The sequence below is a fragment of the Mobula hypostoma genome, chromosome 9, assembly GCF_963921235.1.
Source record: "Mobula hypostoma chromosome 9, sMobHyp1.1, whole genome shotgun sequence".
NCBI lineage: Eukaryota > Metazoa > Chordata > Chondrichthyes > Myliobatiformes > Myliobatidae > Mobula > Mobula hypostoma.
The window spans coordinates 131,888,680-131,916,195 of NC_086105.1; the positions used below are offsets into that span (position 1 = coordinate 131,888,680).

A 27,516-nucleotide genomic window follows, 5' to 3' on the forward strand; every position below is an offset into this window, starting at 1 on the left:
CCCAGCTCATTAATCAAACAAGTGAATGATGTCTTAACCAATTATACAGTTATGGTACCACTAGGAGCAGGTTGATCATTGGAAATTTTGCAACAAAAGTTCACAACTGGTCTTGTCCAATGTTAAGAAACAAACAAAAACTTACAGTTTGATAAACACAGGAGATTCTGCAGATGCTGGAAATCCAGAGTAATGCATACAAAATGCTGGAGGAATTCAGCAGGCCGGGCAGCATCTAAGGAAAGAAATATACAGTCGACGTTTCGGGCTGAAACCCTTCTTTGGGAGGGGAAGGTCGGAGGGGATTAGAATTGGGCACTTTCCATAGATGCTGCCTGACCTGCTGATTTCTTCCTGCACTTTGTGTGTGTTACTTACAGTGTTTTCTCATCCTTCTCCAAGCATTTTACAACCAATGAAATCCATGTGAACACATGCTTTTCTTTCTCCACAGACTCCCTGCTGAACTACTGAGTATTTCCAGCAATTTTTAAAAATTTCAGATTTTCTGCACCTGCAATTATTATGGGGAGTTCTATTCAAGCTCTGTTTTTCCTCGATTGCAGGTTACCACACCTGCAATTAGAGTGTGGTAACTGTTGTTAAAGGAATGATAAAGGCATGAGTAGAACTTCCAAAGCCACCTCCATGATGAATAATTCATATACACACTAGGCAAAGGCAACAGGAGACGACTCGGAAAACTCTAAACCATACCATGTATGAAGTTTGCAATGAATTCATTGGACTTTCTGCCTTTACTCTTTAACTGGAGGAAAGTGTTCTATGACTAGCAAGCCATCCATTATCCAAATAGAAACAGCTGAACCTCAATGGGCTGAATGACCTAATTCTGCTCTTAAAACCGAGGTTCAAAGTTCAAAGTAAATTTATTATCTTCTAGGGATACTCAATAAAGCTATAGAATAATAACCATAACAGAATCAATGAAAGGCCGTCCAACTTGGGGATTCAACCAGAGTGGCAGAAAACATAAGTTGTGCAAATATGCAAAGAAGAAATAATGCTAATAAATAAATCAGCAATAAATATCGGGAACATGAGATGAAGAGTCCTTGAAGGTGAGTCCATTAGTTGTGGGAACATTTAAGTGATGGGGCAAATGAAGAGAGGTGAAGTTATCTCCTTTGATTCATGAGCCTGATGGTTGAGAAGCAGTAACTGTTCTTGAACCTGGAGGTACATATCCGTTACCGAATGTAACCCAGAGATTCATTTTCTTGCATACTCAGTAAACCCAAGAACCATCATAAAATCAATGAAAGTCAGACAGAGAATATAAAAAAAATTAGTGAATGAACAAAGCAAAAAGAAATGCAAGAACTACTAACATGATAAGCAAAGTTTCATTTTCCATGAGGCTTAGACCATGTATGGTCCAAACCTGTGAGCCCTTAACATCTATGCCATAAGGAAAACACGCTACTGAGGTCTGAAAATAGTGGTTACCTGTTAAAGTCTATCAAAGAACATTGGAAGGAATGGTTCCAAACCAAGAAACAATTGTTGCTATGTCCCTTAGAATCTAATCTGTAAAATTCCCAGAACCCTTCAACATTTGAAGAGACAAATATCAGTTAGATAAAGAACAACCAAGAAGCATCTGTAACACAAGAAGTGCTGCAGATGCTGGAAATCTGGAGTGACACACACAAAGCGCTGAAGGAACTCAGCAGGTCAGCCAGCATCTACGGAGAGGAATAAAAGAGTCAATGTTTTGGGCTGAAATCATTCTTCAGGAGTGGAAAAGAAGGGGGAAGATGTAAAAATAAAAAGGTGGGAGGAGAGGAAGAAGGCGATAGGTGAAGCCAGGAAAGGTAAAGTGCTGGAGATGGAGGAATCTGATAGGAGGAGAGTGGACCATAGGAGAAAGGGGCGACAGGCTGAGATGATAGGCAGGTGAGAAGAGGTAGGAGGCCAGAGCAGGGAGTCAAACAAGAGAGGAGAAGGAGGGAAAACATTTCTTACCAAAAGAAGAAACGGATATTCATGCCATCAGGTTGGAGGCTACCCAAACTCAAATGTATAAGGTATTGCCCAGATAAGCTGTTACTCAGAGAAGGTGTTGCTCCTCCACCCAGAGGGTGGCCTCATGGTGGCACAAGAGGAGGCCATGGACCCACATGTCAGAACGGGAATGGGAATCGAAATTAAAATGCTTGACCACCGGGAAATTCTGCTTTTGGAAGATGAGGCATCGGGCCTTGGTGAGAGAACAGTTAAAATGCTGAAAGTGATAGAGAGACACCAACAAAATGGCTCAGTGTTCTGCTCCTTAAAATCTGACACACTGAAGAAATTGCTGCTGGCCTTTCCAAAGGTAATATTGGAATATTTTCAAAAAGGGAAAATGATAGCGATTGAAATATTGCCCTCCTTTTCTGGGTGGGAAGATTTGTACCAGGGACATTCTGATGTTCGCCAAGGCAGTATTTTCAGATGAAGTCAGTGTGTCGCTGCACCATCGCGAGGCACCAACGACACGCTTTTCACAGCCGAGCAGAACCAATGAAGTGTCAGGCACAACAGTGGGCAGCTTGTGGGGCAGTTGTCTCACAGCCCTCGCATCCCAGGTTCCTTACTGACCCCCGGTTCGAACAGTATGCTATTGCACTGCCTTCCTGTGATCAAATGGGTTTTCTGTGGGTGCCCTGACTTCCTCCTCAACCACATTGGTAGCTTAATTGGCCACTTAAAGCAGCTCTCAAGACGCATTCAACAACATAGGAGCAGCTTCTTCACCCCCTCACCACACAATCAGATTTCTGAACAGTCCATGTACACTCACTCACTAGTCATCTTTTGCACTATTTATCTATTTCTAGTTAATGTAACTCAGAGTAAATGAGCACAGAAACAGGCCCTTGGCCAAACATCCATGCCAAATAAGTTGTCTACTTTGGCTGCTTTATGTCTTAGATTGTCCATCTGCTCAAACTAGAAAACATTTTATGTGCTAATGTTTACATTGCACACTCTTTCAGAATGGCTGGAGGGGCATTTCGATATACATACTGTGGTCACTTCATTAGGCATATCCTGTACCCAGCAAAGTGCCCACTAAGTGTGTGCTTGTGGTCTCCTGCTACTGTAGCCCATCCACTTTAAGGTTCGACATGTTGTGCATTCGGAGATACTCCTCTACACACCACGATTGTAAGGCATGCTTATCTGAGTTACTGTCACCTTCCTCTCAGCTTGAACCATTCTCCTCTGACCTCTCTGATTAACAAGGCATTGTCGCCCACAGAACTGCCACTCACTGGATTTTTTTTGTGTGTTTTTGCACCATGTTCTGTATTGAGTTACTGCCACATAATCAGTTTATTAAATATTTGCATTAATGAGCGGGTGTACAGGTGTACCCAATAAAGTGGCCATTGAGTGTGTATTTTGATGACTGCCTCCTCACATAAGAAACACACCCACAAAACTAGGACAAGGATGAGAACATCATTAGTGATGATATGTTTCCCATCTAAGTGATGTGTGGAGAGGGATTGGTAGTTACAAGTGAAAATGCCAAAATACTGAGTATTCCAGAAACAAATTACTCATCATCCAAACAGTGGAATGGTGGATTTGCCAAAGAAACATTTTTAAAGGAAAAATCTACATTGCAAATGCAAAAGCAAATATTTTCAGCAAGACTTTCATAGCAGAATGAACAAACTAGCCACCAAAAGCGGAAATATGCAGAGGGAACTACTGGTAGCTCGGGCAATGAACTTTCACAGTGACCACCTCTGATGCACGAAAATACGGCTCAGAATTTGCAAAGGTAAGGAGAGTACCTGACATCGCCATTCTGTAAAACTGACCGTCACATGTAGCACCTGCACTTGTTCATTTAAATTTGGGACTTTAGAGGATCTCAGTCACTTAAACTCAGCTCCACATCAGAGTGCCAGCTGCAGTCTTCTCTGGCAATCAATGATTTGACATGAACCTCAATGCATTCTCACTGTAAGAGCAGTTGAAGAAATTAAATGTTATTGAATGTGGTCCGGAGTAACTCATTTAATGACTATAGTTGCCACTTGCTCCATTTTGTATTAAAACTTTCTGTAAATATTTAAAACAATGAACACTAGTTTATTTGTAAGTTTGTTTATGATATTTAAATTTCTCCTTGAATACAACAGGTATCTTTATTTCACGCTTTCCAAAGTTAATGAAAATTAGTGTAAAGTTAATTATAGTCTGTTTTTATTTTTACTTCAGATTTGCATTGTGGATACTTCTTTTTGATAGGCTTTATTAGCCTGCTAGATGATTCCAGTTTGCAGGATGTCAGACATCACCCATAGATGGCACTTGTCTAAAATAATGGAAAGATCGAGGAAGTTAATGTTACAGCGCTGACTGAATATTTACTGTCAACTTTCAAGTTCAAGTTTATTGTCATTCAACCATACAACTGCATGCGGCTAAACAAGACATCATTCTTCTCGGGCCAAGCTGCAATTCACAGTACATATAGTTATGGTCCAACACATACAGACACAAAATATTAGCATAAATCCCTGTGTGACATGGCCTGAAGATTGACGGGTCGGCATGAAGTGTGAGGTGCATGTTTATGGAAGAAGGTATAATGTTACTGACACTATTATAATAAAAACAAACAGTAGTACAAATATGTGAAACAGCCACAGTGCAGGGTGAGAGCGTATCTCTGAATTGGGGAGTTGGTAGGGGATTCAGACAGGATGTACATGTGTGCTGGGTGGCAGCAGGGTCTTTCTGTAAGTTTAACCATTAATGTGGTTTCTCAGTTACCGAACTCAGAATCCAGGCTAATGATTTTTTTTGAAGTACGACGCATGAGAAACTGCTATAGTGGTGCTGAAGCTACCCGTCTGCAAATTAAACTGTTGCAGCAAGATGAAAAGCAAATGACTTTAAGGTGCAGAGAAGTATAGGCGATGCGAAAAAAAAATCAATCAGAACAGGAAAAGACAAATGAACCCAAACACTTCATGCCACCCTCCACTCTACACCATAAATCAGATTACAACAGCCACACTAAAGTTTTCTACTTCGCGTATGAGGAGGCAGCACTGAAGGGTCTAGACTCTGGACTGCTGAATCACTATTTGAACGTCACACTCTACTCATTTTTGTCACATCATAATGAGAAAATCAGTAAAGAAACACCCCCTCCCCCCCCAATTGTCATATCACTACTTCTACATGGTGGTACTTTCCATCGTAAGACTGAGTCACCCTATGTTTCCCGGTACAGTGCTAAATGTGTAGAAGGAAGTACAGTAGGTAAAGGGCCATAAGTCAACTCATTTAATAATACTCGTCAGGCAACCGGAAAGCAATGATGCCCTTGTTTAAGGCAACCCAACAATGTTTAGACCTTGAGAAATAGCAGCAGAATGAGGCAATTTGGACCATTGAGTCTGCTCTGCCATTTGATCATGGCTGACTTATTTTCCTCTCAACCCTATTCTCCTCCCTTTTTTCCCATAACCTTTGACACCCTTACTTAGCAAGAACTTATCAACCTCAGCTTTAAATACACCCATTAACTTGGCTTCCACAGCCTTCTGTGGCAATGGATTCCACAGATTCACTACCTACTGGCTAAAGAAATTCCTCTTCATCTCTGTTCTAAAGGGAAATCCTTCTACTCTTAGGCTGTGTCCTCTGGTCCTAGATTCTCCCACTATAGGAAACATCCTCTCTTTGTCCACTCTATCTAGACCTTTCAATATTTGGTAGGTTTCAATAAGATGTACCCTCATTCTTCTAAACAATAGTGAGCACAGGCCCAGAGACATTAAACCCACCTCAAGTGTTAACCCTTTCAGTCCCATGATCATTCTCATAAGTCTCCTCTGGACCCTCTCCAACTCCAGCACATCCTTTCTTAGATAAGAGGCCCAAAACTGCTCACAATATTCCAAGTATGGCCTGATCAATGCCTTATAAAGCCTTAGCGCTACATCATTGCTTTTATATTCTAATTCTCTTGAACAGGGGAATTCGTAGCATGGAGTTACTTCATCAAACCCACACTCCTTTCTCAGTAATACCCTACACAGTGAGATCAACAGAAAACGATTAACTACCTCAATGCTAATGACATCATTAGGACTTTAGCAAGAGCTTGACACAACAAAAAAAGTGAATTAATGTTATTAGAAATACAATAATACACCAAGATCCTAACAATTCCATTATCTCAGAGGCGAGTGATGCATTTGTAGCACAAGCTGCCCACATCCTGGATACTGGGAGGAAATGGACTCCATCAGAAGCAACCGAGCAAGCAAAGGCGGCACTCAAGGACAGGGACATCATGGGCCCAGTGCAGCAAGGGAGGAGCGGTCTCGGCCTTGGGGACAGTACACCAGCCCGGAACAAGGCTGCTCCGCCTCAGAGACGCAGGAGATACGTCGGCAGGAGGAGGCAGCAAGGTGCGCAAAGGCCGTCGCTCAGGCAAGGCAAGGGCAACGGATGAGATGGGAGGGAGTGGAGAAAAGAAAGATCTCCTGGAAAGAGCTGTGGGAGATGGGGACATTCAGAGCGAGCTTCACCATCAGGGCTGCCGACGATGTCTTGCCGTCTCCCATGAATCTCAGCCAGTGGTATGGAGACGACCCCACATGCTCCCTCTGCCCAACTTCAGCAACACTAAAGCACATTCTGGTGGGCTGCAAGACCAGCGTTACTCAAGGCCGATACACAACCAGGTGCTACGGTATCTTGCAGCAGTGCTGGAAAGTCGGCGGATGAGCGTCAACGCTCTCCCTCCCCCTTCATCCTGCTGGCCTTTAACAGCGTTTGTCCGGGAAGGTGAGGGGCAAGCCAGACTCGATACATCGAGACCAGACACCGGGCGGCTAGGCGGGGCACGTGATTGGAAGATGGTGGCAGACTTAGGCCAGAGGCTCTGCTTCCCAACTGAAATCGCGGAAACCAACGTCAGACGAGACCTTGTGCTATGGTCGGCCTCACTCCATCTCATTTACATCATCGGGCTTACAGTGCCCTGGGAGGATGCGGTGGAGGAGGCCGACGAGTACAAGAAGCTGAGGTACGCTGATCTTACAGCCGAAGCGCAACAACGTGGCTGGACAGCAAGGGTCCGACCGGTCAAAGTAGGCTGCAGAGGATTTGTAGCCACATCAACATCAGGGCTACTCCGGGAGCTGGGAGTGCGAGGGAAGACACACCGACAAGTAGTCAAAGACCTCTCCAGAGCTGCTGAAAAGGGTAGTCAGTGGCTCCGGATGAAGAGAAAGGATTCCATCTGGGCCCCCAAGTGAGTGAAAGGCATCCAGGGGGTGAGCCCGGGACGCCGGGATTCACTGCTGAACCGTTCGGAGGTGTCGTGGGCCTATCAGTGAAACACTGAGGAAAGAGGTCACCCACGATAACCCAGAAGATGCCACCACTCACTTGGCCACCCCACGGAGTCTAGACAGCATGTCTCTGGAGTGCAAATAAGGGATATTAACATCTAGTCATACACAACATACCTTAGAAATACAATAATACACCAAGATCCTAACAAATCCATTGTCTGAAATTATTTTTTTACATATTAATTGAATTGTGGTTACTCACCAAAATCAGTTCCCTCATCAACAGGCTAACAAGACTGATCAGACTTTCCTGTGCAACACACACAAAATCCTGGAGGAAATCAGCAGGTCAGGCAGCATCTACGGAGTGAAACGAAGAGTCAATGCTTTGGGCTGAGATGCTTCATCAGGATTGGAAAGGAAGAGGTTAGAAGCCAGATAAGGGTGGAGGCAGGGAGGGGAAGAAGTACAAACTGGAACTGCTCCATCCCCAACAGTGAGGATTTCCCAGAGGCAACCATTTTACCACACACTCCCCATCCGCATTCTGACGTGGTTTCCTCTACTGCCACAAGAAGGCCCCTCTCAGACTGGAGGAGCAACACGACGTATTCTATCTGGGTAGCCTCTAACCTGACAGCATGAACATCGATTTCTCCTTCTTCTGCTCATTTCACCCCACTCCCCCTCTCTCCTTTTCCATTCCCCTCTTACCCCTCCTCTTCTCCTCACCTGCCTACCACCTCCCTCTGGTACTCCCTCCTCTTTCCCTTTCTTCTATGCCCCAACCTCCTCTCCTATCAGATTCCTTCTTCATCTCTTCACCTTTTCTAACTACACCTCTTAGCTTCCCATTTCATCCCCCCTCCTCCATCCACCTACCTTCCCCCTCACCTGGCTTCAACTAGCACTTTCACCTCCCTTAACCTTCTGATTCTGGCTTCCTCCTGCCTCAGGCTGAGACCCTCTACTCCTCTCCATAGTGGCTGCCTGACCCCTGAGTTCCTCCAGCAGTTTGTGTGTGTTACTCTGGATTTCCAGCATCTGTAGAATCTCTTGTGTTCAGATCTTCCTTTGTTTTCATTTGTAAATCTGTCTCTCTGTATCATATCAGACAAAAAATGCATGATGTTATTTATTTGCCCTGTAATATACAAACGTAGAATAAGGCAGCACAACTAGAAATGTGTTGAATAGTCATCTGGAGATGACAACAACAAGAATGATGGAGTTGGCTGTAGATAAAGTGAGCTAGAGGTAGAATTGCAAAATTATAAAAGTAGAAACAGGCATTATCAATGGTAATTTGCAATGTAATTTCAATTAATCTGATGCTCTATCGTGACAACAGGATTGTAAATGATATGGTTTTACTTTCTGACATTTGCCAGAAAAGGAGATATAGCAAGGTACCTTTAGTCTTCTCCATGTTTGAGGGAGGGAGGGAACGTCGACTCAGACCATGAGAGGCCTGCGTCAGGCATTTTCATGCCTTACAAGGCACAGATTGGAAGTCTGTGTGGGGCACCACTCCTCGCACAGACACTAGAGCAATGTGTGGTTAAGTGCCTTGCTCAAGGACACAAACACGCTGCCACAGCTGAGGCTCGAACTAGCGACCTTCAGATCACTAGACGAACACCTTAACCACTTGGCCACATGCCCAATGGGGACACACACATCAGTCCTCATCAGGAATCAGTAGTGGAAAGAGTGAGCAATTTCAAGTTCCTAGCTGTCAACATCTCTGTGTCATGGTCCCTTCCAGCAATGCCCCATCTTGCTAATATCTCCTTGATTAGGTCTTAATCCTCTCATCTGATTTCCAATTGTTCCCAGTTTTCATTAATTACAACACACCTGCTTTCCGTCAGCGAACTGAGGATAAGAACCTTGGTGTCACTGTCATGCTTTGCCAGTTCGTTGGTCTTTTCTAGTGTGTGTAAACCTCGTTTCCTGATTCCTTAGGACTGTCAGTTCTAAGCTCCACATCATTCCCTGGATAATCTACGTAAACCTTGTCTCTGTGTAAAGATTCTCCTGAATACCTGTTCCACGTTTGCACGCCTCTCGACCCTGTCTCCGTGCCTGTGTCCTGCTCTTGGGTTCGTCCCCAGCCACATCCTTGCAATGCTCTGAGGATCTATCCTGGGATCAGCATATCGATGCAGTTACAAAGAAGGCACGACAGCCGCTATACTTCACTAGGAGTTTGAGGAGATTTGCTATGTCACCAAAAGATACTGACAAATTTCTACAGATATACCATGGAGAGACAATAGACAATAGGTGCAGGAGTAGGCCATTCGGCCCTTCCAGCCAGCACCGCCATTCACTGTGATCATGGCTGATCATCCACAATCAGTATCCCATTCCCGCCTTCTCCCCATATCCCTTGACTCTGCTATCATTAAGAGTGCTATCTAACTCTTTCTTGAAAGCATCCAGAGAATTTGCCTCCACTGCCTTCTGAGGCAGAGCATTCCACAGATCCACAACTCTCTGGGTGAAAAAGTTTTTCCTCAATTCCGTTCTAAATGGCCTATCCCTTATTCTCAAATTGTGGCCTCTGGTTCTGGACTCTCCCAACATCGGGACCATGTTTCCTGCCTCTAGTGTGTCCAATCCCTTAATAATCTTATATGTTTCAATCAGATCCCCTCTCATCCTTCTAAATTCCAGTGTATACAAGCCCAGTCGTTCCAATCTTTCAACATATGACAGTCCCACCATCCTGGGAATTAACCTTGTGAACCTACGCTGCACTCCCTCAATAGCAAGAATGTCCTTCCTCAAATTTGGAGACCAAAACTGCACACAGTACTTCAGGTGTGGTTTCACCCAGGCCCTGTACAGCTGCAGAAGGACCTCTTTGCTCCTATACTCAAGTCCCCTTGTTATGAAGGCCAACATGCCATTAGCTTTCTTCACTGCCTGCTGTACCTGCATGCTTACTTTCAGTGACTGATGAACAAGGACACCAAGATCTCGTTGTACTTCTCCTTTTCCTAACTTGACTCCATTCCAGAGCATTCTAACTGGTTGCATCACCATCTGGAATGGGGGGGGGGGCACTGCACAGGATCGAAATATACTGCGGACAATTGTGAACTCAGTTGGCTCCATCACGGCCACCAGCCTCCCCAGCATCCAGGACATCTTCAAGGAGCAATGCCTCAGAAAGGTGACATCCATCATTAAGGACCCCCATCACCCAGGACATATCCTCTTCTCATTGATACCATCAGGAAGGAGGTACAGAGTCTGAAGGATCACACTCAGCAATTCAGGAATAGATTCTTCCCCTCTGCCATCAGATTTCTGAATGGACAATGAATCCATGAACACAACCTCACTACTTTTTTTCCTCTTTCTGCACTATTATTTAACTTAAGAACTCATAGGTTGAGTCTATGGTAAAGAAGGCAAATGCAATGTTGACATTTATTTCAAAGGGAATAGAATATAAAAGCAAGGAGATAATACTGAAGCAATTGTGAGGGACAGATAACCCATTCCAACTGTAGATGAGAGTAGTCAGGCCGGATTTAGCATATTGTCAACAGTTCTGGGCCCCATATCTCTGAAAGGATGTATTGTCTTTGGAGAGAGTCCAGAGGAGGTTCACAAGGATGATTCAGGAAATGAAGGAGCATTTGGCAGTTTTAGGCCTGTACTCACTAGAATTTGGAAGAATATGTGGCGATCTCATTGAAACCTACCAAATGTTGAAATGACTAGATAGGGTGGATGTGGAAAGGATTTTTCCTATGGTGGGTGTCCAGAACCAGAAGGCACAGCCTCAAAATTGAGGAGCGACCTTTTAAAACAGAGGTAAGGAGGAAAAACTCCTCACTTCTGTGGTGTTCTGTGGTTCACGAGCCTCCATCACTGCTCGCACTCTCTCCTCAGTTGGTCTGATGCCTTTCTGTGACAAGAGAATTCCCATGAAAACTAGTCTGCCCACATTGAACTGGTATTTCTCCAGGTTCAGTGCCAGTCCACACTCTGCCAGTCTCTGTAAGACAGCATGCAGTCTCTAACCATGCAGTTTTTGGTACGGCACGTGTACAATCACATCATCTGAGATGTTCTCATCTCCTTCAATTCCAGCTAAAGCACTTGCTATCTCGTGCTGGTACTGCTCACTGGCTGATGACACAACAAATATCAGTCTCTTGTACCTATACACCCCATTATGCAAAGCAAATGTGGATATCTGTCTAGATTCTGGAGTTAGTTCTAGTTGGTGGTGATAACCCCATCTCAATATCTCATCTGCAGTTGGAATGGGATATCCCTTCCTCACAATTGGTTCACTTTTCCACTTCATGTCTAGGCACATTCTGATGACTTTGTTGGGTTTTGGTAAAATTACTACCAGGTTAACTCAAAGAGTTGGCCTTCAATTTTCTGAATAATGTCCATTTTCATTGGCTGTTCAACATTTTTTTCTCAACAGCTTCCCTTAAGTTGTAAGGTATGTGTCTGAGTGGCTGGGCCACAGGCTTTACCTTTGGATCAACGTACAGACTGATCTGCTTAGTGTTCAACTTTCCTACCCCTTCAAACACTTTTGGGTACGGCAGCCTAAGTGACTCTTTAACATCTGTCACTACTGACACATCTTCTCCAGTCTTTAACACACCCAGTTTTGGAGCTGTTACTCTACCTAGGGGTGTTTCACCGTTGCCTCTTATCACGATGAACTCTGCCTGGTCTGTTCTGTTTCCAATACTGATCTGACATTCAAACACCCCCTCAACCCCCAGTGATGTGCTAGATGAATATGGATACACCTTTCTCTTCTGCTTAGAAATATATGAATGACACTTTACCTTCTCTGACGTAAGTTTTCCCCACACATTTTCACCTAGTATGTTACTTCTGGCTCCTGAATCTAACATGTGCAGATTTACACCCTTTACACAAAGTAATTTTTTCAGATGACTGTCTCATTAACAATAAATGCAAGTTCCTTCTGTCCATCCTCAACATTGTTCACTTTCTGGGATTTTAATCCTTTTGTCTGGCACATTTTTGCGAAGCGGCCTTTTCCAGTGCATTTTCTGCATGTCTGTCCGCGAGCTGGACACTTTGGGTCTCTCCTCAGGTGTTTTGTGTTTCCACCTCTCTGGCATTTCCTATCCTCTGTACTCAGAGACTTTCTTTCCCCCTCTGTCTTTTTGCCGTGTATTGTACCTTCATGGTGTGAAACATGGTGCACAGTCTCTGGCTGGCTCCCTTGGAGTGACACGGCTGACAATTGTTCCTCTACTTGTTCACATTGTGCTGCTATTTCCAGTGTGCGGGCAAGTGTTAGACCCTGCATATTCTCCAGCAGTTTTCTCCGCACATAAACTGAGTTACATTTCTGCACTATGGCATCCCTGGTTTGGTTGTCCACGTTAATTAGAAACTTACAGTCTTTTGCTGCCTGCCGAAGGCGAGTAGAGAACTGTTGAACCGTCTCCCCTTGTTTTTGGGCAAGCTGATGAAAATGCTGCCAGGCCAGTGCAGTGTTGACCTGGGGAATGAAGTAAGCATTCAGCACTTCCACTGCTGCCATGTAATCTGTGACTTGTCCCGTGTCTGGTAGTGTTGAAGGTATTTCCTGCACATCTGGTTCCTGCAAGGTGCAAAAGTAGTGCTCTCTTTCTTTGTTTTGTATTATCTGTTACATTATCATCCATTATCAGTCCTTTACCATCGGCATAAAGTTCAAATGGGTGGAGCCAGCATGTCCATCTCGGCCCTCGTGTAGCAGGCTCCGTAAATCATTGGAAGTGTTGGATCCCAGATTTCTCCATTCTCATCAACTAATGTTAAACTTACTTTCAAAGTCTGTATCCTCGTCGCCACTGTTGTGTATTTGCAACCTATCTCAGTACTTAATTAGATACTGCAGATATAATGACTCAACGCTTCATGCTCTGAACGTGTCTTTATTTCTCCTTCTCCCTGCCATGCTCCCTCACATCATGTGTTGTTCTGTCCCCAACTGATGACATCATCACTGTACCTGACAAGTATCAAACTTCATTAACCAAACTTACCACTTCAATACACGACAACAAGGATGTCCCTTTAGAACAGAGATGAAGAGGAATTTCTTTAGCTAAAGTGTGGTTAATCTGTAGAACTCATTGCCACAGTCTTATCATTTAGTTAAAATGAGGAGTGCTGTGCTCTGACACTGTAAATGTTTGACAGATTTCACAAAAGAATAACTGTGAATTAAATGGTTTTATTAAATGCGTAGAAGCAGCTGAGCCATGGGACTTCCTGTTAACATCACCCTTACTGCCTTATCCGAGACCCTGGGATGGATTCAAAAGAAATCTCTTACAATCTGGCTGTCTTCCGTGACTCGCACATTGTGTTCCACTGCACTGGTGTTTAAGAATATTTACTGCAGTTCTGGTCAGAATTAACAGATAAGCGAGTCATGTAGAAGCTGGGAAGTGATGGCATTGAACCGAGAATGCACAATGTACTCAAAAACTTTTAAAAGGTCCAGAGATAGAGCTGGACTTGGAAAGAACAATTGGGTTGAATGTAGACTTTTTTATGCTGACTCCTTTCCTCCTCTTGTACGGACACTTGGCATCAAGAATGATTGTCTCCATTTTAGCTTTGTGGTTTCTGAGGTGGCTAATGATGCAAATGTCACTCCACTCTAGAAAAAGGGAGAGAGTCAGAAGAAAGGAAATAATAGGCCAGCTAGTCTGACCTCAGTGGTTGGGAAGATTTGGAGTCAATTATTAAGGATGTGGTTTCGGGGTACTTGGGAGGCACACGATAAAATAGGTCGAGGTCAGTATGGTTTTCTCAAGGGAAAATCTTGCCTGACAAATCTGTTGGAGTTCTTTGAAGAAATAACAAGCAGGATAGACAGAGCAGAATTGGTTGATGTTGCATACTTGGATTTTCAGAAGACCTTTGAAAAGGTGCCATACATGAAGGGGCGTAACAAGCTACAAACCCATGGTACTACAGGAAATATTATAGCATGGATAAAACTATGGCTGAATGGCAGGAGGCAAAGACTGGGAATAAAGGGAGCCTTTTCTGGCTGGCTGCCAGTGACTAGTGATGTTCATCAGGGTTCTGTTTTGGGAGCGATTCTTTTTATGTTATGTGTCAATGATTTGGATGATGGAATCGATGACTTTATTGCAAGTTTTGCGGACTGTATGAAGATGGGTGGAAGGACAGTTAGTTTTGAGGAAGTAGAGAGGCCACAGAAGGGCTTAGACAGTGTAGTAGAATGGGCAAAGAAATGGCAGATGGAATACAGTGTCAGGAAGTGTATGGTCATGCACTTTGTAGAAGAAATGAAAGAAATGGAGAGAAAATATAAAAACCTGAAGCAAAAAGGATTTGGGAGTTCTTGTGCAGGATTCCTGACAGGCTATTTTGCAGGTTGAGTCTGTGGTGAGAAAGGCAAATGCGATGTTAGCATTTATTTCAAGAGGTCTAGAATATAAAAGCAAGGACGTAATGTTAATACTTTAAAAAGCACTAGTGAGGCCTTTCTTGGAGTATTGAGAGCAGTTTTGGGCCCCTTATCTTAGAAAGGATATGCTGACATTGGAGAGGGTTCAAAGGAGGTTCACAAAAATGATTCCAGGATTAAACGGCTCGTCATATGAAGTGCATTTGATAGCTCTGGGATTTAAAAGAATAGTCACGCTTATTCTTTGATAAGCATGACTATAACCAACACGTTTTCTGTTTCAGCTTTATAACTCTGAAAATGAAGACTTCATTTTCAACTTACAACAGTTTTCATTGTTTCAAAACTCATGAATTAAAGCTCTACTTCAAGACAAAATCATTAAAATTCAGAGGTTGTTTGAGGTCTCTCTACTGGTTTCTCTTTGCATTCAATGTCTGGTAATGGCTTTTGCTCACTGTGAACCTGAGCTTGTCCATAAATGTCCATTGTATTTTCCTCCTGTCCCGGTACCTCATTGTCAAATCCTTGAATTTCCTCCTGTTTGTCAAAAGTCTCTCTTGCGTTGAACTTTCTACGTGTGGTGTTTCTTGCATACTGCACTCCAGTTGGAAATTCAACTACCACTTGATTTCCTGCTTTCTTCACCACCCCGTGTGGTGTTGCATTGAAAGGACTAGACAGGGTGGATGTGGAGAGGAGTTTTCCCATGGTGGGGTGTCCAGAACCAGAGGGCACACCCTCAAAATTGAGGAGCGACCTTTTAGAACAGAGGTAAGGATGAATTTTTTTAGCCAGAGAGTAGTAAATCTATGGAATGTTCTGCCACAGACTGTGGTGAAGACCAAGTCCGTGAGAATCTTTAAAGCAGAAGTTGCAGGTTTCCCGATCGGTCAGGGCATCAAAGGTCATTGAGAGAAGGCAGGTGTATGGGGTTTGAGTGGAATCCAGGATCAGCCATGATGGAATGATGGAGCAGACTCGATGGGCTGAATGGCCTAATTCTGCTCCTATGTCTTACAGTCTTAACTTTCTAATATACTGTATATACTTACTGTAATTTACAGTTATTTTATTATTATGTATTGCAATGTATTGCTGCTGCATAACAACAAATTTCATGACAAATACCAGTGATACTAAACCTGATTCTGACTCTGATTCACATCCACTCTTTCTAGTCCTTTCAATATTCAATAGGCTTCAATGAGATCCCCCCTCATTCTTTTAACCAAACGCCTAATAAAGCAACATACATCAAAGTTGCTGGTGAACGCAGCAGGCCAAGCAGCAGCTATAGGAAGAGGTGCAGTCGACGTTTCAGGCCGAGACCCTTCGTCAGGACTAACTGAAGGAAGAGTGAGTAAGGGATTTGAAAGCTGGAGGGGGAGGGGGAGATGCAAAATGATAGGAGAAGACAGGAGGGGGAGGGATGGAGCCGAGAGCTGGACAGGTGATAGGCAAAGGGGGTACGAGAGGATCATGGGACAGGAGGCCTAGGGAGAAAGACGGGGGGGGGGTGACCCAGAGGATGGGCAAGAGGTATATTCAGAGGGACAGAGGGAGAAAAAGGAGAGTGAGAGAAAGAATCTGTGCATAAAAATGAGTAACAGCTGGGGTACGAGGGGGAGGTGGGGCCTAGCAGAAGTTAGAGAAGTCAATGTTCATGCCATCAGGTTGGAGGCTACCCAGACGGAATATAAGGTGTTGTTCCTCCAACCTGAGTAAATAAAGCCTCAGCTTTGTATCCCTGCTTATATATTCTAGTCCTCTCAAAATGAATGCTAACATTGAATTTGCCTTCCTTACCACTGTAAGGAAGTGGTAAACCTACTGACTTCCAGCTTGCATCCAGCACACTGCTGGTTGGATGGACTAAGATGAGTCCAGATCATTGAGCTTTGCACCTTTGAATGGTCGAGTGACCAGTTGATTTTGGAGCTTGTTTCCTTTTGCCTAGTCATCACCTGAACACTCATTTCTGACGTCCAAGCCATTGTTCACCCAGTCACACTTCTGGACTGGCAGGGGTGTCATTTAGCAGAAAATTTTTGGTCCATTTCCATTTATGAATCAGTAGCAGTAGCTGGAGTTTCACCAGATGAACTGGAAAACATTGCAACAGTCAGGAAAGTTAAAAGAAGGAAATTAGAATTGCTGGAATATTCTTTCAATCTTTCCTTCCTGTATCCCCAAATTTGGAGATTGGATTCCCAGTAAATTTGAGAGAGCTTTATCAGTTCAGGGGACTTTCCATGGAATTGTAAGAAGTTACAATGGAGGCTGCTTTAGGCCACTAGATTTACGTAGTCTGTCTAGGAAGCAGTCAGGGGAAATTTCTGGCCTGTTTCTATGAAATTGTTCTCCATAAATTTCTAAGATAAATTCCCTAACCAGCTCTTTAGCTCTACAGGTTCGCCAGTACTCTGCTGGAGTGAGATATTTTATTTTAGTTTGTTAAAATGCCAGTACTGTGACTTTTTTTTAATAGTCCCTAAATTTTTTGCTAAGGTCAGTGATCACAAGATGTAAATTAACTTTTTGTTCTAATTGTGTTTCTTCTCTCTTGCAAAAAACTGTGTCTAATTTACGTTTAGTTTATGGTAGTCTTGTCTCGTCATGGGCTGTGTGCCTGTAATGCTGTTGCAGGTAAGGTTTTATTGCAACTGTGCATTCACTTACTTGTAAATTTAACAATAAATTCAACTTTGGAGTTTCTCATGGAATAAAATCCTGAAAATTCAATTTGATCTGTAACCTCTGAAAAGAGGAATTTTTTTTTAAATCAAAGAATCATGACCCAAATTAAACAACAAAAGAAACTGATATCAAATATAAGAATGGTGAGATGGGCCATTGGGATGAGGAAATTTTGCATTGTTTTAAAAAAAGATTAATTTATAAAGCAGTGCTTTTTAAAAGATTAATAATCCAATATTGTTGGGCAAAGATCCACATTGCCAAAGGGATAAAGACTAAAAATAATTCCAGTATTTCATGTTGTCATGTACATGAAACTACAAATCCTAAATCCCTACATTAGGAAACATTGGGCTAGATTATTTGTCCCATCAACCAGCAGTTCCGGCAGTGACCACTAACTAGGGCTTCCTGTGGGAAGTTTGAAGGGTTAGCAGAAGTTGACATCAATCACCAAATGTTTCAGCTTTCCAAGAAAACAAATTAGACTGCAGATGTTAGAACCTGAAACAAAAGCTGGAATGATGCAGGCAGATAAGAACCATCTGTGTGAAATGAAATCATTTAATGCAGATATCCCACCCTGCAAAAACTCACTTCAAGGAGGTAGCACCATCAATTTGCGGGAGACTCCCGGAACTTCCGGGAGAGGTGGGATGTCTGCAAAAGAGTAGCTCCTTAGCAGCTAGCCAGCTAGTTTAAATAACATTAGCTATGTTAATGAACGAATGACACCTGTTAAATTCACCTCAGCATGTCTTTAACAGTCTTAACCCAACATGGCAATAGAAGAGTCACTGTTGCAAACAGTGCAGCGAGTAACACTGTCATTATTTTTGACCCCTATTAGGCAGGGGTACACTTTAGTGTAGTCTGGGGTGAAATGCGTTTTATATTTTCTTTTTTTGGAACACTCTGCCATGGTGCGCACTCTTTTTCTCTCTCTCTCTCTCTCTCTCGCTCGTGGTCACTCTCACGCTCGCGCTCTCTCGCTCTCGCGCTCGCTCTCTCTCACGCTCTCTCTCTCGCTCTCTCGTGGTCGCTCTCATGTGCTCTCTCGCTCGCAAAAAAATTGATTTCCAGAACATTGTATATAATTTGTGGGCATCAGGGAGCCACTACTAATATGCGGGAGACTCCCGGAACTTCTGAGAGAGGTGGGATGTCTGTTAATGTTTCCGGTCAAGGACCCTTCTACAGAACTTCTCCATTGTAGTTTGTAAGGAGCTGTGCTAATTTTATTGCTTATGAAATAAGCAACGCTATGGGCTTCCAGAGCTTCGCCTTGTGGTTCTCAATACCATTCCCAATGCTTCTTGTCTACTTTGATGGTTATGAGCCAGAGAATGCAAGGAGTCAATGGGGATGCTGCATTCTTTAAGTAGATCTGAGCCTGTACCTTTTCTACTTTCCCGTGACAGGGCACAAGTCGGAGGGTCTGTTTCATAAGATTGGTGCTAGGTGATGAGAACTGCCCAACAAAGTTGACTGTCAGTGAACTTTGGCTTCAACACTCAGGATGTTGGCTTGGGAGGAGAAAGTAACATTGGTTCGCTTGTCCCTCTAATCCACTTGGACAAGTGAATGTAGAAGTAGTGTTTGTGGATTTTTCCTTCGAGTACATTTCTTGACACCTTCGCTGGATTGCCGATTAACTCAACATCCAGAAGACCAACACTGCCTGGACACAGAAACTCAACATTTTAGGAACAGCTTCTTCCTTTCTGCCATCAGATATCTGAGCAGTCCAGGAACCCATGAACAATACCTCACTATTCCTCTCTTACACTACTCATTTATTTACTTTTTATTGTAACTTACAATAATTTGTTACTATACGCTGCCGTGAAACAAGTTTTATGACTTATGTCAGAGATAATAAACCTGATTTTGATTCTGATCCTAATTCCAATTTTGACCAAAGTTATCCACCGATCTCTCCCCAGCAGGGCCACCCTGCCCTCTGATCACAGAAGTTCATATGAGACCCTGGAAACATAGACCACTTCTCAGGAGCCATCTCCAGTGAAAGCAGATGCTGACAATAAAACCGACCAGCCTTCACAGCTGTTCATGGTCTGAATGAACTAAGAACTCATTCAGGAGGGCAGAGCACTCTTGCACTGAGCGGGCCTAAGCTCTCCTTCCCACGGGTGAACTGGTCTGTCAGCAGTCCTGCCACTCAGTCTCTGCATTGCTGGTAGAGTTCAGCAGTCCCCTGACACATCTCACACTGCTCTAGGCTCCTCAGCAGACAGGGGGACCATGTAACTGGCTTCCTCGCGTACTGATAATGTCAGCCTTAAAGATACACATTGCCCAATGATTAGATTTTCATGCTGATTACAACTTGATTCAGTTTGCTAGATGCTCTTCTTCAGTTTGTTCCTGCTGAAGTTCAGGTAAGATTGTCAGTCCTGATGAAGGGTCTTTGCCTGAAACGTAGACTGTTTATTCCCCTTCATTCTACCTGCTGAACCGTGTCTACGCCCACCTGGACAAGTCAGCGAGCACTGTGAGGGTCATGTTTTTGACTTCTCCAGTGCGTTCAACACCATCTGCCCTGCTCCGCTGGGGGAGAAGCTGACAGCGATGCAGGTGGATGCTTTCCTGGTGTCATGGATTCTCGATTATCTGACTGGCAGACCACAGTACATGTGCTTGCAACACTGTGTGTCCGACAGAGTGATCAGCAGCACTGGGGCTCCACAGGGGACTGTCTTGTCTTCCTTTCTCTTCACCATTTACACCTCGGACTTCAACTACTGCACAGAGTCTTGTCATCTTCAGAAGTTTTCGGATGACTCTGCCATAGTTGGATGCATCAGCAAGGGAGATGAGGTTGAGTACAGGGCTATGGTAGGAAACTTTGTCACATGGTGTGAGCAGAATTATCTGCAGCTTAATGTGAAAAAGACTAAGGAGCTGGTGGTAGACCTGAGGAGAGGTAAGGTACCGGTGACCCCTGTTTCCATCCAGGGGGTCAGTGTGGACATGGTGGAGAATTACAAATACCTGGGGATACGAATTGACAATAAACTGGACTGGTCAAAGAACACTGAGGCTGTCTACAAGAAGGGTCAGAGCCGTCTCTATTTCCTGAGGAGACTGAGGTCCTTTAACATCTGCCAGACGATGCTGAGGATGTTCTACGAGTCTGTGGTGGCCAGTGCTATCATGTTTGCTGTTGTGTGCTGGGGTAGCAGACACCAACAGAATCAACAAACTCATTCGTAAGGCCAGTGATGTTGTGGGGATGGAACTGGATGCTCTCACGGTGGTGTCTGAAAAGAGGATGCTGTCTAAGTTGCATGCCATCTTGGACAATGTCTCCCATCCACTACATAATGTATTGGGTGGGCACAGGAGTACATTCAGCCAGAGATTCATTCCACCGAGATGCAACACTGAGCGTCATAGGAAATCACTCCTGCCTGTGGCCATCAAACTTTACAACTCCTCCCTTGGAGGGTCAGACACCCTGAGCCAATAAGCTGGTCCTGGACTTATTTCATAATTTCCTGGCATAATTTACTTATTACTATTTAACTATTTATGGTTTTATTACTATTTATTATTTATGGTGCAACTGTAACGAAAACCAATTTCCCCCAGGATCAACAAAGTATGACTATGACTATGACTATTGAGGCTACTTGACTTGCTGAGCTCCTCCAGTATCTTGTGTGTGTTGCTTAGCTAAGTTTTTTTTTAACGATTCAATATTGCTTATTATTATTCTTCAGCACATGACTGTAAAGCAGAACGAAATGATTGTTTCTCCGGATCTGATGGAGTCTTAGAAAACCACAGCACAGGAGCAGGGTCTTCAGCCCATCCAGTGCATGCTGAACCATTTAAACTGTCTTGTCCCATCAAACTGCACCAGGATGATACCCCTCCCAGTCATGTCCCCACCCAAACTTCTCTTCAATGTTGAAGTTAAGTGCATCGACCACTTGCACTGAGCAGTTCAATTTCAATTTCAAATGATGCAGCATTTAAAAAAACATAAGAAACACAATAAATATAAAAACAATCTAATAAAACACAAAGTGCAAATACCTGTTTGATACATAGTCTGATTGTGTGTGCTGTACATACACAAAATGATGCTAGGTGTTTGTATTTAGTGGTGGTGGAGTGTGTTAATGGGTTGAGGTGTTGATCAGCCTGCCAGCTTGGGGGAAGTAATTGGTTCTGAGTCCAGTGGTCATGGTGTGGGATGCTGCATAATCAATGTTCATGCCATCAAGTTGGGGGCTACCTAAACAGAACATAAAGTGTTGCTCCTCCAACCTAAGTGTGGCCTTATCCCGACAGTGGAGGAGGTCATGGATGGACATATCGGAATGGGAATGGGAAGTGGAAATATGATGAGTGGCCACTGGGAGATCCCGCTTGTTTTAGCGGACAGAGCGTAAATGCTTGGCGAAGCGGTCTCCCAATCTACATCGGGTCTCATCAGGAAGAAGGTACAGGAGCTTCAGGACTCTGAGCACCAGGTTCAGGAACACTTATTAACCCTCAACCATCAGACTCTTGAATCAAGGGAGATAACTTCACTCAATCTCACTCGCCCCATCAGTGAAACGTACCCATAGCTTATGGACTCACTTTCAAGGATTCTTCATCTCATGTTCTCAATATTTATTTATAATTATTATTTCTTTCTTTTTGCATTTGCACAGTTTGTTGTCTTTTGCACACTGGTTGAATGCCCTAGTTGATATGGTCTTACAGTTATTGTATTATGATTATTATTTTATTACAGATTTATTAAGAATGCCCGCAAGAATATGAATCTCTGGGATGTATATGGTGACATATATGTGTTTTGATAATAAATTTACTTTGAACTTTGAAAGTACTGTAGTTTGGAAAGGCATAAGTCAATGGAATGACATTTAAAGTACTCCAAAAGTCTGTGTCATAACAGGCACAATGGAAGATGGCTGAGGTTGTCAGGCTCACAGCCAGGGCAAAGTCCAAGCCCTACCATCTTTAGCTGCCTCATCAATAATTGCTCCCCCGTCATTATGTCAGAAAATGATGCTTGCACGACATTCATTTCCACTCACAACTCCTCAGGAAATGAAGCAGCACTTGTCTGCATACATGAAGAGCTATTCTAGGTATTGGAATTGGTTTGTAATTGTCCCATGTACAGTGAAAAGCTTGCCTTGCATTCAGCCCATACAAATCAAATCGTTAGACAGTGCTTTGAGGTAGAACAAGGTAAAACAATGCAGAATAAAGTGTATCAGCTACAGAGGAAGTACACGGCAGGTAAAGAATGAGGTTCAACAACATAGGTTATGATTCCAATTCATTGCACAAAGAAGCTATTTAATAGCAGGGCAGAACTGTATTTGAGCATGTTAATACAACATTCAGGCATGGGTTGATAAGTGCCAAATTACATTCTCAGCATCAAGATCAAGGTCCAGGCACTTCCAAACTCCAACATGAGAGAGCCAAAAGCAGTTACCTTTTACATTCAGTAGCACACCATCACTGAGTTTACCACCAGCATTCTGGAAGTTTCAGCTGGACAATTCACCTAAACTCAGCGGCTACAAGGCATGTCAGAGGTGAAGCATCCTGTGACAAGTGGCTGAGCTCCTGACACTAGAAGGCCTTTCCACTATCTGCAAATTGCAAGTCAGAAATGCCGTGGAATAATTTTCACCTGTCCGGATGAACCCACCTCCAAACACTTAGGCACCGTTCAGGACAAAGAAGCCCATTTGGCTGACACCACAGCACCCGCTGTGAACATTCATTCCCACCATCAATGGCACACAGTGAGTATAGTGTGTCCCAGTTACAAAATGCATCACGGTTAACGACCTAGGCCATTCCAAGAGCACCTCCCAAATCCATGACCTCCACCACCACAAAGGATAAGGGCAACTGGCTCATGCAAACCCACCAACTGCAGGCTCCAATCCAAAATGCATACTACCAGTTAAACTTGGAAGGAATATCAATGTTCCTTAATTGCTACTGGGTCTAAATGTCCATACTGCCAGTGCAATAGCACTGTGGGAACACCTCATTAGAAGGAATGCAATAATTCAACAAGGCAGCTCACCTCAGCTTTCGCAAGAGTAGTGCACTCAAGCAATAAACACTATTATTGCCAATCACATCCTGTTCCAAAATAAACAAAAATCATGAAGTAAGAAGCCATCGAGCAGGAGAACAAGAAACGTTTGTTGATAAAATGAAGAAACATGCTGACCCAGCGCCTTGAACATTAAGATGGGGTTACATGTACCCAGTTTTCTTATAACATGAAGAGCAGTGCTCCTTATCACAGTGTAGTCTGGAAGGAGCATTTTCATGCATATTCACATTTCTCTGAAACTGACGGCGATTTTAAGATGTGAACAACTTTGTGGGAGACCACACACAGATTCTCACACAGAACCATAGTGACAGCCCATTTAACATATCTCCCAATATTTCTAAGAAAACAAGAAATATCTTCATTCACACAACACTTAAAATAGAAGGTACTGTGCAAAAATAGGATTCTTATGTCCACTTGAATCAAAATCTGCCTCCATGCATGTTCTGATCCTGAAGGAACTTTCCAATAATAACAGTCTCGACCGTAGACTCTGGATAAATAAAATTATTGCTCTTTATGTCTGCAATACTTGAAATACTCACTCACCACAGTAATACCATGCACAACACCCTACATCATAACCTAGAGATTCACCAGCCTAATTCCCAGGATGAGAGGAATTTCCTATCAAGGAAGACTAAATAGCTTGGGCTTGCATTCCTTAGAGTTTAGAAGAAAGAGGGGTGACCACATCCTAAGCAGGCTTGGAATGTTTTCACTCGTGGGAATGTCATCAATAAGAGCATGTCATCTCAAGATAGAGAGCTGGTCGTTTAAAACTGAGGTTCATAAAAATTTCTTCTTGAATGCGACAGCGAATCTCTGGATCTGGACGGTGAATCTCAAGCCTGGCAATTGATTGAAATTGGGTCATTAGAAATATTTAAAGTGGAGGTTTAGAAATATTTGTTAGGTTGAGGAATAAAGGGATATCGAGGTCAAAAATCAAAGTCAAAATTTAATTTATCAAAGTACGTATATGTTACCATATACTACCTTGAGATTAATTTTCTTGACGGCATTTACAGGAAAATAAAGAAGTACAATAGAATTTATAAAAAGCTATGCATAAACAAAGACTGACAGAGAATTAATAGGTAAAAGAAGACAAATTATGCAAATAAAGGTAAGTAAAACTGAGAACATGGGTTGTAAAGTGATGAGTTGTAGAGTCCGTGAAAGTGAGTCTGTAAGTTTTGCGATGATGAAGTTATCCACACTGGTTCAGGAGCCTGATAGTTGTAGGGTAGTAACTGTTCCTGAACTTTATGGTGTGGAAGCTACAGCTCCTGTATCTCCTGCCCGATGCTATTAGCGAGAAGAGAGCATGGCCTGGATGCTAGGGGTCTTGACGATAGATTTCTTGTGCTCCTTTCTCGTGACAATGCTCCATGTAAATGTCCTCAAAGATGGAGAGGGCATTGTCGGATATGGACTGGCCTATTTCCACTGCTTTCTGTAGACTTTTCCATTCCTGGGCATTGTGATGCCACCAATTAGGATAATCTCCACTCTGCACTGACAGGAGTGACACAGAAGAGGAGCTGGAGGAGGCATAGGCATATCTGATATTGAAAGGCCTCGATAGAGTGGATAATGTTTCCTATGATGAGGGAGTCTAAGACTAGGGGACACAGCCTCAAAATAGAAGGGTGTCCTTTTAGAACAGAGGTGAGGAGGAATTTCTTTGGCGAGAGAGTGACGAATCTGTGGAATTCGTTGCCACAGGCGGCTGTGGAGGCCAAGTCATTGGGTATATTTAAGGCAGAGGTTGATAGATTCTTGATTAGTCAAGGATACAGGGAGAAGGCAAGGGATTGGGGCCGAGAGGGAAAATGGATCGGCCATGATGAAATGGTGGAGCAAACTTGGTGGCCCAGGTGGTTTAATACTGCTGCTATATTTCACTGTCCAGATCAACTACAGTCACATTATATGGTGGGGTACGTTTGTAGCGCCTGATGGTCTGCTCCTGCTCTATTCTAGTGTTCTTCAGCAAGAAAGTTTAACTGGTCATCTGGGGGCACCAGTTTGACTTGGGTCAAGTAAAATACGGTCAATGGACATTATGTTGGAGCAGTAGGTGAATGAGATTGTCTCTACCCATTTAGTATTGCCACTACTTCAGCAAACGCACATGATTTAGCTCTGCAGTGTTTAAATGTTTGCTTACCACTAAACCAGACTAGATAACGGTACGAACATCCCTACCACAGCAGCCTAGCTTTTTCCAGAAGGTTCTTGTATTCTCTGGTTGGTTCTGACCACCTGACACAACAGGAGTCGACGGTAATAGCTACTTAAAAACATACAGATTACACCTCACTTTATTCGTATTTACAATTCTTTCATACCATGCTGAGTCAGTGGTTAAATTGGTCTAGACTATGAACCCAGTGTTTGGAGTTCAACTACCAGCACAGAAGCAGGGCAGTTTAAATGCATTTGTTTAATTAGATGCATCAGGAACACAAATGCAAGAACAAAATTATTATCTTGCTGTAAAGCCCACCTGAAACTTTTGGAAAGGCATCTACTGCCTGTCACCAGCATGGAATACGTGTGACTCCAAGCCCGCAACAGTGTTGAGTCTCAACTGTCCTCTGAAATGGTCCCACAAACCATTCACTCCAGGGAACAAATTGGGAGTAATAACTCTTGGCCTCACCACATCCTAAAAGAATATTTGTCTCCAATGCAACAATTTATCCTCCACCTACCTTCCCTCTCACCTGTCTTCACCGATCACCTTCCAGCTCGTTCTCCTTCCCCTCCCCCACCTTCATGTTCAAAGTTCAAAGTTCAAAAAGCTTCTTCCAGAAGCTGAAGATTTTCTCTGGTTTGTGTTTTCTCCTACCTCTCCACTCCTGATGAAGGGACAGCCAAACTGTTGACTCTTTGTTCCTTACCATTGATAGTGCCTGGCCTGCTGAGTTCATCCAGCATTTTCTCTATGTTACTCTGGATTTCTAGTATCTATGGGATCTCAGGTTAATTTACCTCTATTTATCCCTTGTTCTTGTGGAATTTGGCTTTTGGCAATGTGTTTTTTTTTCATTTGACCTGACAATCTTTATTTGTTTCAAACGTCTCCTTCATCCTCACTGATTTAGTTTCCACTTGCCCTGATAGGCAGGTACAGATAAAACTAACGCATTGTTTAAAGAACAAAAGACAGCAAGGAGCGTGGAGTAATATTTCAACATAGATCTGGTGTGCCAACACCAACAGAGGTGTAGTGGAATGTTCTTTGTGTGACAGCGATTTAATCTCAAGGAAATAGTAACAGTGGAGATGAAGGGTCTCGGCCGGAAACGTCTCTTTATCACTCTCCATTGATGCTACAGGGCTCCTCCAGCACTTTGTGTGGGTTACTCTGGATTTCCAGCATCTGCAGAATCTCCCGAGTGGGTGAAGATGAAAGTAACACTCAGACTTGAAACGAACTGACACCCATAACAAAACTCTCTTCAATTTATTACTAATCCTAAACGGGGAAAACAATTCCCGTTTCTGGGAAGGAGTCTACACTGGAAGCAATAGATCGCCGGGGATAAAGAAGTAACGAAACCGCGCTAAAACTTTCCCGCGTCAGTGCTAAAGGGTAGTGAGAATGAATGCCAGACAAAATTAAGACAAACACCCAAACACAAAGTCACCTTGCATAAAGTCGGCAGCAGATCAGTTTCGGGAGTCCTTTCATTTTCCTTGTTCTGACGTGTTAACCCCGATGGAACTGAATGCCTCTGTTATATTAGTTCATGTCCCAGCTGCCGTATGGCTGATTACCAGCGGGATGCATATTAGAATATCATATCAAAATACAAATAGATTTCAGATCGCTCTTTAAAGTTTAACCCTCCTTTATTTTA

General features: G+C 43.3%; 1 long non-coding RNA gene across 1 annotated transcript; it reads right to left on the reverse strand.

Moving 5' to 3' along the window:
- Nucleotides 1-4,177: 4,177 nt before the first annotated feature.
- On the reverse strand, nt 4,178-27,511 carry LOC134352067 (uncharacterized). Its single transcript, XR_010019336.1, has 3 exons — nt 27,304-27,511; nt 7,609-7,706; nt 4,178-4,342 (listed from the first exon to the last, which is right to left on the reverse strand). It is a non-coding gene; the product is annotated as an uncharacterized LOC134352067 (long non-coding RNA).
- Between the last annotated feature and the right edge of the window lie 5 nt (nt 27,512-27,516).